Source organism: Anopheles funestus, chromosome X, assembly GCF_943734845.2.
Source record: "Anopheles funestus chromosome X, idAnoFuneDA-416_04, whole genome shotgun sequence".
Taxonomy (NCBI): domain Eukaryota; kingdom Metazoa; phylum Arthropoda; class Insecta; order Diptera; family Culicidae; genus Anopheles; species Anopheles funestus.
Window position 1 is genome coordinate 13,460,414 of NC_064597.1, and position 12,618 is coordinate 13,473,031.

At 45.0% G+C, this 12,618-nt stretch overlaps 1 protein-coding gene across 6 annotated transcripts in view; it reads left to right on the forward strand.

Moving 5' to 3' along the window:
• The first annotated feature begins 3,275 nt into the window (after window positions 1-3,275).
• Window positions 3,276-12,618, forward strand: part of LOC125766404 (uncharacterized) — a 30,613-nt gene continuing 21,270 nt past the window's right edge. Inside the window, exon 1 of one of the 6 annotated variants that reach the window (XM_049432341.1) lies at window positions 3,276-3,980. The gene's annotated coding sequence lies outside the window, so the exon portion shown is untranslated. The other 5 variants (XM_049432360.1, XM_049432352.1, XM_049432379.1 and 2 more) reach the window with 5 other exon arrangements.

The window sequence follows — 12,618 nt, forward strand, 5'->3', positions numbered from 1 at the left end:
ACATATGTGCACGTACGTGTGTGTGTGTGTGCATAAAGGGCGAAGAGAAAAGGAAGAAAAGAAAGGTAAAAAGGTAATAGGCGAGTGAAGCCACGGATGACGTTTGCGGATTTGTGTGATTCTCGGACGGGTTCCGTTTGGTTCTTTTTTTTCTTTTTTTAACTTTGCTTCGTTTTTTTTTTGGAGTTTTTTTCCCAACCCCCGGGGGTACATTTCATATGAGTGTTCCGAGTAACCGAAACTAGCAGAACTGTCGATACCGCCATTATCGATACGTAGCGTACACACCCTAGGACGTCCGGTATCTTGACCCGTCTGCCTGGTACAACCTGAACATTCACACCCGGAATGACCGTAACTGGGTCAGACAGGGGCGAGATTTAAGCGATGGAATGTTTGCTCCCCCTCCCCCTCCTCGGCATCTACTTCATTGATACAATTCTAACCTCAAAATAGTAAGTGTCCGGTTCCGCTTTCGAGATCTCACCTATCTCATCCAAAAGAAACAGATAAAACTGACAGACGGCAACTTATCGCCAGATAGGGTTAGGCTCGAATGTGTCGAACAATGTGCTGTGGCCATGCCTTTTTGCTTTTTGCATTTACTTTTTACGTGTCGGCTCGTATGAGTCACAGCGATACGGTGGTTACAAAAGGGGAACCGGTAACGGTGATAACTACTAACACAGGTAGTTATCACACTTAGTGAGATAGTGGCAGCGATAAGTACCACAGCTATAATGTTGTATTCTCATTGTATTCTCTTTCTGTACCTTTTTTTCCTCCTTTTCTTTTCATCTTTTGCACTTTCTCTCTCCCTCTCTCTCGCTATCGCTATTTCTAGTTCTTTTCTTAGCAGATGTGTTGACAGTACGTGACGTGCGTTACGTTAAGCGTTACCGGTAACGCTTATTTTTGCTTTGATGGCTTATACTAACCTTCCAACGCCGTGGCACGTCATTTTATTGAACAGCATTGTGTGAAAAACTGTTGCGTTTGCAATTTTACCTTCCATTTAAAGCAAATCTTTTCCAACCTACCTGCTACGTGGTACGGTACTGTATAAAAAAAAATCTAACCAAAAGATTACAAACGAAAACCACCATTTGGTTAGGTTCCGGGCGCATACACACGGTGAGATTTAATTGTTAATCCTTGGTCCAATGTTGAGCGTCCATACATGGATGGTGTAAGATAAGCCTTTGCCCAACGGCCCAACCAGATGCTTTTCTCGGCCAAACTTCTGGGTGTCTTTGTGCTTTCACCTTACGCCCGAGGGGACACATTTTCAGATCAATGCATCCATTGCGCCCCCCCCCCCCCCCCAAAAACAAGTACACGGGGTGTCGTTTTAATCCTCATTTCAGTTCACCCACCCAGTGGTTTGAGTGTTTTACTTCCGGTAGGTTGAGTGCTTCGGGTACGCCGGCTATTGCAATCCGGCAGGATTGGGCCAGCTGGGACCACAACTACCATTCGCCATGCCCTTGCCATGGCGCTGTCCACCCGGTGAAAGCCCATTAATGAACCAAAGAATAGAATGGACACAAGGACCTTTATTGCCACTTTTTATCGTGTAGTGGTACCGAATGGAAAAACGAGGGGGGTTTTGGGGGGTAAAGTCGTTTACCATACATATACTTCTGGTGGAAAAGGGTGAAGGAACCTTAGACGACCCGTACGGCAGCCATGTTGCGAACAATGGGTGGGACAGGAGGAAAGCGGACCCGCTACCCCCCCCCCCCCCCCCCCCCCCCGTCGGGTGCAAAATTTGTGGATCAGCAAATCTGGCACGGTTCGATATCGGTTTCTTTTAGGTGGGTAAGGGATGGTGAGCCGGGTGGGCAATAATCCTTCTGGCCTGGTGGCCAGCGTCTGGAACACATTGAGACCGCAAACGTTCCCCATTTTGAATCCGGTTTTATGCTGCTAGCAGTAGCTGTAGTAGAAATACTAGAGACACACACACACACACACACACATGTAGATAAATTCCATTGCAGCTGGAATCATTCGCCATTGGCAAATTGACAACGAACAAACAGGACGGTATGTATGGTTTCCCGAGTGTATAACGTAAGGGAAGGCAACGTTGAGAAAGAAGGAACCAAAATACAAGCAAATGAAAGAACAACTCGTTTCAATTGGTGTGCTCCAGGTTTTTGGGACCGAACAGTGGGTTTTACAGTGCAGCGTGCGAAAGCTAAAAAGGCGAGTCTCGGGAAACTCGGGCGGGAATCAATTTTCCCCTTCCTCCCGTTGCCACCTCCTTCTCGCAACTTATCGCTTTCTTCTTAGTGGACGAGCCATTTTGGTTGCCAGAGATCAGAGGTAACGCAGCGGGATACTGGTTGCCTGGCCAGCAAGCAATTGGTTTGTCCTTTTGCTGCACGTTTCTTGTACGAGCGACGGTACGCCTCTTGCTACATATGCGCCAGGAATGTTGGTGGGATAGGGGGAACCAGTGCGAGTGGGTAGACGGTGGGGGGAAAAATCAAATTGATTTGAACGAAGGAATAAAAAAAAGGGTGGGGACTCTCCCCCGGGAAGGGGAAGAGTTACAACACGGATAACTGCACAAACGGCAAATATCGGCTACTAGGGACCGGCTAGTGTCTAGGCGTTTTGTGTGACAAGGGATGACAGTGCGGCAGGTCGTCGATTGGAGCTTGGTCGATTTGATTGACCAAACTTGAATTGGTATGCTAAGTATAATTGTCTTACCGGTGCACGGATGTGTTCTAGCTTTTTGAAGCAGTTTGGTGGAAAGGTTATTTGACGTTCATATGCGAATGTCTAATCGTGCCATTTCGTTTTCGTTTGGCGTTTTGGCTTTGATTGATGAAACATTGGGCAATGTGGGAAACCTTTCCGTAGTAGTGGGTTTTACGGTTGACCCGTAAAGATATTGTTTGGCTGTAAAGGATGCTGATAAAAAACAATCAGAATTGTTGGTAAGAGTACTTATATTGATATCCTGAGTATCCGGCATTCTAAGTCTTCGGCACTGAGATCTCCGGGACTCTAAGATATTCACTTGTAGCATGAAGCTTGAAGCAGAAATAAATGGAATACATCACAGAATGCAGCTGCGAGCAACAATTGTTATTGAGAGGAAGTTCTGGAAATGTTTATTACATCCATGCAATAACTTCATACTGGTTCTGTTAGACGACCAACATAATTTGGAAGTGGAAGACAGTTGGAGATCGTAACAACAGTACGTAATGCCACGAGGGACAAGATGCATCTTCATATGCTTTACCCTTCCCAAAACACATAACATTACCCATGGGTTCGCCTTCCACGAAGTTTGGATTTGCCGAGGAGGCAAGGTCAAGAATCGGGAATCATCTCAAGAACTTCTGCATATTCTCACCCTTCCTCATTCTTCCTCAATCAGCAGGCTTGTTTTTCAGCAAAAAGCTTCAAAAACACCAAACGGGACACTGTGTCTCAACGCGCAAAGTACCTCATCGTGCAATTCTCCCGCCAAACAACGGCTTGACGCTGGCGACTGTTCGGTTTTACTGATGGGCGCATGCGTCACCATCCAACATCGGACTGGCAGTGCATGCATGGAGTCTGTAACGGTACACAAGTGCACTGGCAGCATAGTGCTCCGGCGGCTCGTACAGAACGGTTGCGACTGCTGTTTCGTTTTGCTTTGCTGCCCGGAAAAAAATAAAGAACGCACGAGACGAAGCTGACGCGTACCCGTCAGTCGATTTCCGACGGTCGCCAACGACGGTTTGGCAAGTAGTTTCGGTTTGCTGTCGCGTACCGTTAGTGGTTGGTTGTTTGTTTTCCACTGCCATTCGGTTGATATTGTACGTCCGCATTCTTCCATGCATATTAGCCTGTTTGGTGGGTGGTCACAAAAGACTTGTGGTTCGGCATGTAAGGGTCTTGTTGTGTGTTGTCGGGAGTGTTTTGTGATACGTTTGTGAATATTACCGTCCTGTGGAACGAAGTTGAGCGTGAGTCGATCATGATCTAGCTGTGATCAAGCAAGCTTAACTCGGCTTGCAGTGTGCAGATATGCGTTTCGCCGACACGAACGAATCAAGAAGATCCTCAGAAATTGAGTTACTAGCTTTATGTGTCTTGAAGATAAGCAACAATCAATAGTTTATTCGGCGAAACAAAAAATATCTCTAAAATGTGTTTGTGTGAATGTGCTCAGTTTCATGTCGAAAACAGACATCTCCCTTCTAGTTGAAGTGTTTTTAGTTGAAAATTCTTACCAAACAAGGGAGATAACTATTACCGTACTGGCGTCTAGCAACTTTCTCACAGTGCAGTTACACAGCGTAACTACATTTCACCAGCTGGATCTGATTGAATATTTGCAATCCACCCACACGGTACCTCTGCGTTCTGCGCCTTCCAGTCTACAAGGTTCGTCGTTGCGCTAGGCGCTTCAGCAGAAACGGAGCAAACAACAGCGAAAACTGTAGTAACCTACGCACCGCCGTATCCATTGGAAGCATTGGGTGCGGATTGAATCGAGACACGACTTACACGGTTCCGCAATCAATCAAATCAAGCCTGCAATCAACCGTGGTAAACGGTGAATCCCCTTTTTTTGCCGTTTACCCCTTGTGGTGAAGAAGGGTTTAGTTCTGTTCCGAGCACCGCTTGATTGCATCGCCGTTTTCAAACCATTTTCCAAAAAAAACGCACACACACACACACACACACACACACATATATAAAGGAGTTCCAAACGGAGCGTAACGGAATGCTTGATGGTGGTGAAGCGCCCAAGATGCCTTCGGGGTCGTGTAACAGTTTGCTCCTTGCGAGCAGTCGCATTCGTTTCGTCCGGGATCGGGTTTATCGTGTATCCGTCTGTAAGCTGGCTGATTAATACCGAGTATCACTTTACCTTTACCAACGTTGCTACGAGTGTTCCGTGAAGCTGGTGGAATGAGACCATGTGATGTGAACCTTATCCAACCAATACTTTGCCACTTGAAGCGTGTAAAACTTTAATCACCAGCATTCAGTTATTTACGATTATTAGTTATATCGGTATTTCACTTACACGTAGAAGTTTGTCTATAGATTGCAATTATTATTATTCAGATGACTTCACACTTTAAGCTCATGTGATTTCATTAGCTTTTTGTGGTTTTCATCCTTCGTGTATCGTGCACTTTCTTGACGATGTAACATGTATTTATAAATATTTTAATTATTATTTTTTAATTTTTGTTGCTGTCGTAATTAAGAACATCACATCTCGAATGGTAAAGTATGTCATACCACTAGCACAGATGTGTATTTCTCGTAGTTTGCTAATTAATGCACATTTATTTTATCACTCCACTTTCAGCTTTCTTAATTGCACGTAAGAGCTCTCGCTGAGCACTACAAATTCAAAGCAAACTTTAATTATGAATCAAAAACCGTAGCAAAACCGAATGTGTGCGGTTAGACAGCGTGTCGTGTTACTTGACACAGTTTGCTCGGTTGGTATGATTTTTTTTTCATCGTATAGTTGCCGTGTTTCGGTGCGTCAGCTGCTAGTCGTTTCCCGGTTTCCTGCGGATGGGGTTTGATTGCCGAATCTAAATGACGTTATTAGGATGAAGCGTTCGATGGAACATGTTTTCTTCCTGCATGCGCTTTCGCTGTAGCAAAAAAAAAAAAACGATACGTTCGTCGATGGATGATACACTGGTGCCACGGTTGAAACACCGTGGCTACGAGATTGCGTGGCTGCATGTCATCACAAGCAAACCATACAAGCATACAAAAAAAAGCAACGTGATTGTAATGAAGCTGGATGTTGTCCAACTCGCAACGATGCTTACAATCTTTCAGGAAGAGATTTTTTTAGTTAGAAAAAAAATATAGAAAAATTCTTAAATAGAAATAATAAACAATAGTTAAACGTTAAATCTTAAATAATAGTTAGACCTTTACAAAATGAAGTATTTAGTGTAAATAGACATAAAACAATACCCATTAGCCGATTATGCTATGCGCATTGCATAACTTTAGGCGTTTTTTCAGAGCTGTTTGGATCAGTTTTTGTTTACAATGTGTACTTATCGTGGCTAGTGTATAATGTTTGAACTTTTTGACGTACAGCTTTGCTAGAGTTTGTCTAATTATGCAATTTTGCATAGCAAAAATACCATAACTGTCACATGGGATCGTTTACAGTGTGGTAGTGTGGTTTTTATTATCACCTCTGGTTAATACAATTATTGATTGTTTTTTTTTCTTCTGTGTGTCGAACAAATTGAACATCGTATTGTCTGGAGGGCAACAAATATGGTACATCTCATCATGCAACACGTTTTTTTTCAATCATTTTAATGCGAGGATGAACAAAAAAAAACCCCGATACAGCTTCACCATGCAACCGGTTAATACGGTGGGTGAAACAGAGATAAATAATGATGGTCTAGCAAAATGGCATACTATTAGGAGGATTATATTAATATGCAATGGTTGTGCACATTCCATTGCACAGGTTTGAAATGATCCATTTGATGCGCGTTTCCCATCTCACGTGGATGAACGGCTACAACCGATCGGGCACATCGTAAAGCAGCGAGCGTAACGACCACAAGCGCTCTAGGAAAATGGGTAGATAAAAATGCAAAATGGGGCACTGTTTTAATGAATAAAATAACTTAATGTATCGGTGTGACCGTTCAATCATCGGAATTGAGCTATAAATGTGTCTACTTTATTTCCCTTCTTTTTTTTTGTTCTTTGCGGGAAAGTTGTTTTCTGCTGGGGTGGGTTGTTTGATAATTGTTTTTAAACAACCGATAACAACCGTTGGCAGTGTTTACTTTGATGTAGGAGGTGAATCATTAGAATAACTTGTTTTACCACAAATTGGATGGGGAATTGTTTTTTTTTATTGTTGTTTCCTCTCGCACTTCCTCCCCTTCGCACACAGGGTAAATAATTTCCATAAAATTATCACCACGCCAATGAATAGATCCGTTTCCGTACAAATCATACATGTTAACAAGCAAAATGGCTGATTTGATGGATTACGGGGAAAAGGCAACAAAAAAGGCAGCGAGTGAAAGTCTCGTCAACATATTTTACACCCAAAAACCTGCTAGATTATGGTAAAGAAATGAAACCAAGCAAAAAAAAAAACGGTGCCCTTTTACTGTGTGAAATGCCGTAAAAAAATCGTTGAGACATATCAGTAAAAACCTCCCACCGCACGATGGTTTGATTTGATTTGTTCGTTGCAGCAATCAGAGCGAACCTCGTCCCAAAAAAAAACAACGGGCTAGCGTACCGAAACGCTATTCGCCAGCGTCATAAATGTTCGATTGACCGATTTGCTGGGTGCGTATTTGCCTGGTAAGAAAAACAAAAAAAAAACAGAACAAAAAACTCACACACCACCGTGCAAGAACAAAACCCCACGCAGAGAAATCATCAATCTTCCATTTTGATGCTTTTATAGTCTCCTAAATTTTTATTCAAATGGAAACTAATCATCATCAACGGAGGTTTTCTTTTTCTTTTTCTGCTTTTACGAGGTACAAAATTGAAGTCTACCAAAAGCACAACAAAAGGAAAACCCCTGGGGGGAGTGGAGGGGGGGGGGCATGGATTTTCATTTGAAAGGAAAGGGGAGAGGCGGCAGGTTTTGGCAGAAACAGTATTACGAGGTGCTGCAAACCGCAACTTGGTAGTGATGTGAAAAATCTACCAATACGATTGCTGATCGACATGCTGATTTCGAAAGGAAGAAACCGTGAAAATGGAAGTTGTTAGGTGTACGATAAAGTTTTGATGAGATAGGGTGAAATAAAAAAAAAAATTTTTTTTGGTAATAATTTGAACAAAGCGTAATGCAAATGGTGCTCAACAATGGACTTTTATTGCAGGATTTTTTTTATAAAATATAATTATTTTTCCATAAATTTGTAGAGAAGAGATTATTTGATCTGCTTTTCTGAAAATACAGTACAAATTAAAACGTTACAAAGGAAAATTGTATTAGCCTATTATGTCATGTGGATTGCATACTTACAGGCGCTTATCCATTCATTTCAAGCGTAACTCAATCTTTTATTATTACGGCAATAGCCGTATCTTCTTGTTAAAAGTATTTTTATCTTTATTAATTTTTTGTGCGTATTTTTTACATTCACTATACACACACACACACGCACACACTCAAACAAGGTGAGAATTCATTTGCTAATCCATCTATAATCGAAATCCAGTGGCGTTTTCTACCGCAAAACACCCAACCAACAAACGTACCGTGTGCTTTGCCACCGTTTGTCGATTTGAGAATGAGAATTTTGCCAACAGCGAAAAGCATTAACCTTTCCATCCGTGGGGCCCCGGGTGTACCAATCGGAATTGATAATGATTAATGCCCGAAAAGAAATGGGATTAATAATGCTGCCATTAGCAACATTTCGAAGCTTCCGGGCAACCGTGTATGTGTAGTCGCGTTTGAAGTCAACCCCCGACCGGCAAACCACAATCCGGTGTGCTGTGCCGCGGTGTGGGCGTAAAGAAAACGGAACCGAAAACCGTTGGAGCGTGGGCGGAATCCTAACGCGGTTTTGCTTTACACATTCTACAACTGGGCTGGTCCTGTGGCGGCGGTTGGCTGGCTTTTAAATGCTTACCTGCATCATTGCACGGTGCCTACCGGTAGACGCACTGCTACGGCTTAGCGAAATCCGCTCCATCGTCGTAAGCTTGAGCTGAGCTGCTTTATTGCATCGCTTTTTTATTGTTCAGGGGGGTTTTTTTCGGTCATGCGGACCCGGTTGTGGCACGCGGCACCGCCCGGAAGCTTGGAAATGTCTTGCTACCGATGTGGAACGCTTTGTGGGGACGGGGAGTTGGAGAAGGAGACAATTGGGAAATCCTGCCGAAGCGAAATTCCAAACCAAGTACAGTGCGATACAACGGAATGGGAAGCACGTACTGCACATACGTACACGTGTTCGATGGAGCGATAAAATCTTAAGAGGCAAGGGCATGATCTAATCGGCCCGAAAAAGGGCGTGATGCAATCGTTGGAGAAAAATAGGAGAAAGAAGGGGAAGGAGGAGGGGGATGGGGGGGGGGGGGGGAACCAAAAGGAAAGGTAAAAATTGAACGCAAGGCAAAAACAACATGATTTGGGAGGGAAAGCATTTTGGGCAACAAAAAAAAAAAGGTAAAGCGACTCCGGATATTCGATCCAGTCTGCCTCGAGGACTCGAGGTTCGGCCCCCTAATTGCCCCGGATGTGCTTTATATTGGGAACGAGCCGATTTTTTTTTCTCTCCCCAACGGCGATAATGGCAAACAAGTGGTCGGGAAGTTATGCCGAACCGAACCATAGATGTCGTACCGTGTCGCACCGGGAAGCGCAGCAGCTGAAGCTGGTGGGCGGCAAGAGGAAAAAGGAGAGGAAAAGCTTCCCCGAAAAAAAAAAGAAAAAAGAAAAAAACCACATCCATACCGGCTGTTCCTACCGTGTTCGGTTTGACCCTCGGCTGACAATCTCGGAGATGTTACTAAGCTACTCAGTGGATCGATTTATCGATTACACACGGTCGTAAAAACACTGTGACCAGCAAAAAAAAAAACCCCAGCCAAAAAGCAGCCCGTCGCCAATTATAGGGAACCCTACCGAGTGCTTCTAACCTGTACCGCTGTCAGCCGGAAAAACGTTCCCCCACACCGAAGGAAGCAAGTGGGAGGAGGATGGGGGGGGGGGGTAGGGACAAGGTGAGGAGATGAAAGCAGTGGTTTGGAGTGGACGGTACAGTTCCCCTGAGATGGTTTGCGGTATTTTATGGTAGAAAAGATATGGTAGCAAAGACTCTAGAGAAGGAAAGGTAGAAAGGACGAGGAGGAGGTGGAGAAGAAGTAGTTGGAAAAACGGGTTGATGTAGTAAAAAGAAAGGAGTGCTGGTAATATAGCAAAAAGCAGCACACGCACACCTCCAACCAGAAAGGGAAGCATCAATCCGTGTAACAGCAATGCTGAAGGTAAGCTCAAGAAAAAGCTCATGGTCCGGTCTGGTCGCCAGCGGTTCTTAGAAGACTTTGTGTGCTAACATTGATGAAGAATCAACCACGCTTAATGTATGGAAGTTTGCTTTCTTAGAATTTAAAAAGTTTCCACAACCATCTTAACAACAAAAGATTGTAGAAATTTCGATTGTTTTTTTTTTAAATCATTACCCCCCCCCCCCCACTCCTCTCTTGCCCCTAAGGAGACAAATTGAACGGAACGCTTTTACCTGGAAAAGGTGTTTTCCATCTGTTTTCCTCCCCTCCATTTCCTTAGGAAAACATGCAACAGATATTAAACACACCCAGACAGGTGTCTGGCAAACAAAACGATCTGTCAGTAACTGGCAAGATAAAAATGACTGCTAGTTAGCGGATTTACTGTCTAACCGATTCGATTTCAGGGCTGCAACGATGAATCGTGCAATATCTCTCTCTCTCTCTCTTGTGCGCCGTGATTGCCTTCCAGCAACGGGGCAGCATTGATTGATTTGCCTATTAAGCTTTTGTGCGAAATATTCCGAGTCAAATACCCGCGTGGCACCCACACATTCAGAAGCTCTGCAGCATCAATAGAAAAAAAAATTCTTCCCAGGAAAAGCATCTCCCCCTTCGAACTTCGCCCTCCTCACCTCCGCCAGGTATTCGTCGTATCGTCTGTGGATGATTGATTTGTAGGCTGAGTTAGTGTAAACCCAAGCCACCAGGTTGGTGGCAGGTGCGTGTGGAAGAAAGGGAAGGGAGAAAACGGATGCCCCCTGCTGGATGCCATCCATATATTTGTCAAATGAAGCGAACGGCCCCAGGGCCGTGGGGGAGGTGGAGATTTCTCGAGCAAATCGAAAATGGCAGTAAGGCAAAAACCGGCCGATACGATCGATACGATTGTGGCGGACAGCGGGAAGGGTGGGGGAATAGAAGTATGGTGGGCGTGGGCGTTACGGGATGTTGATTTGTGCAAAATGATTTCAATAACTGTCAAACGAGTCCATTTGATGGATGACCAGTTTTGGGATCGGTCTCCGGACACCGTTCCGTTTTTTCCCTGCCTCTCGTTCGGTTGTCATCATGTTTGGTACCCTCACCCTCACCTGCCCCTTTTCCCTTCGCCAGACACTTCCAGTATGTATGCAGATCAAGCACACGGTCTCAAGAGAAAAAAGAGGAAAGGGTGGAAGAAAAAAGGGGTGTTGAGGAGGGGGGGGGGGGGGGAGTGGGGGGAAGGTTTTGAAGCGTGTGCGGTGTGCAACTGCAAGAAGATGGCCGACCTCTGCCGACATGTTTACGAACTTCAGATGGTACGGGCACATCAATAATTCACTTAGGGCAAATTGTATCGCTGCCTGTCAGTCGCTCCGGCTTTTGTCTCCTGCACGCTTTTATTTATTCATCCATTTCAATGGACGACGGTGCTGGATGCTGGTTTTCGCTGCGCTCGCAGAAAGTAGATGCTGGAGAAATAAAGAACAAAGCGAAGGAATGAGAGATTGCAGGGGTATGCGGGGGAAGGGAGAAGGGGGGAGGGGATAGAACGGGTACGCCCCCCCCCCTCCCCCCACCCCCTCCGGGGTACTGAGAAGATACTCGCTACATACTGCCGGCAGGCTGCTGCTCGTTGATGTATGCATTCGCTGTGCCATTCCGATGGAAATTCATCTACTTTGCCCTGCTTGGGCTTGGCAGCCATCCCTACGGGCAACCACTGCGGGCAGTTTTTCCCTTCCGTTTTTGCAAAAACCGGGGGGTGGGTGGAGGTTTTGTTTTCGGTGTGGGTGCACGGACGCAAGTTGTTGTAATGCAAATATCGTATCGGAAAAGCGATTCGCAACCATGCCAGACATTTGCCGACAAATATAGACTAGAGTGTAATAATGGTTTTCCATCTTTCGCTCGCATATGTATGAAGCGGATTCGAAGAAAATGGTGCCGACGGGTTTTTTCCCATTTCGTGTCCCCTTTATGCAAACGGGGTTTTCAGCACTGTCGCAAAACCGCGTGTGGAAGTCAGTGGATTGACAAAACACACCGTCACATAAAAATGGTGACATTAGAATAAAAATCTAACAACCTCCCCCCCCCCCACTGTAGGCCATTCGTATCGCATTCAAATTGGTTCACTGTTTTAGCACCGAGCGCAACACCGATTGCCGGGTCGTGGGGCGTGGGTAAATTAAATCACTCCCCCTCCCCGAAAAACCACATTAGATCAGACGGTCACAACTTGTCCAGCCCTCAAGCACGGCCACACAAAGTATTGCCGAAATTGAGACGTCCGAAAAAAAACACGGAAAATTCGCGCGACCGAAAAGGCCGGTGTGGAACGGTGAACCGGAAACTCGGTCACCACTTAACCTGCGCTTAAGCGAGCACATAAACTGCTCAAATTGTTAAATTAGAGCTAATGGAAAGAGCTGTGCGGGACTTTTTGCAGCTCTTAATTGGATCACTCCCGGGGCAATGGTGATGGTGATGGTGGCAGAAGTCACCACCCCGGACCCGGTACGGACGCAAGACGCGCATTAATGAGTGGGAGGGGGTGAGGGAGGGGGAAGGAAGAAGGGGAAGATGAAGAAAAAAAAACCGAATGCCGAA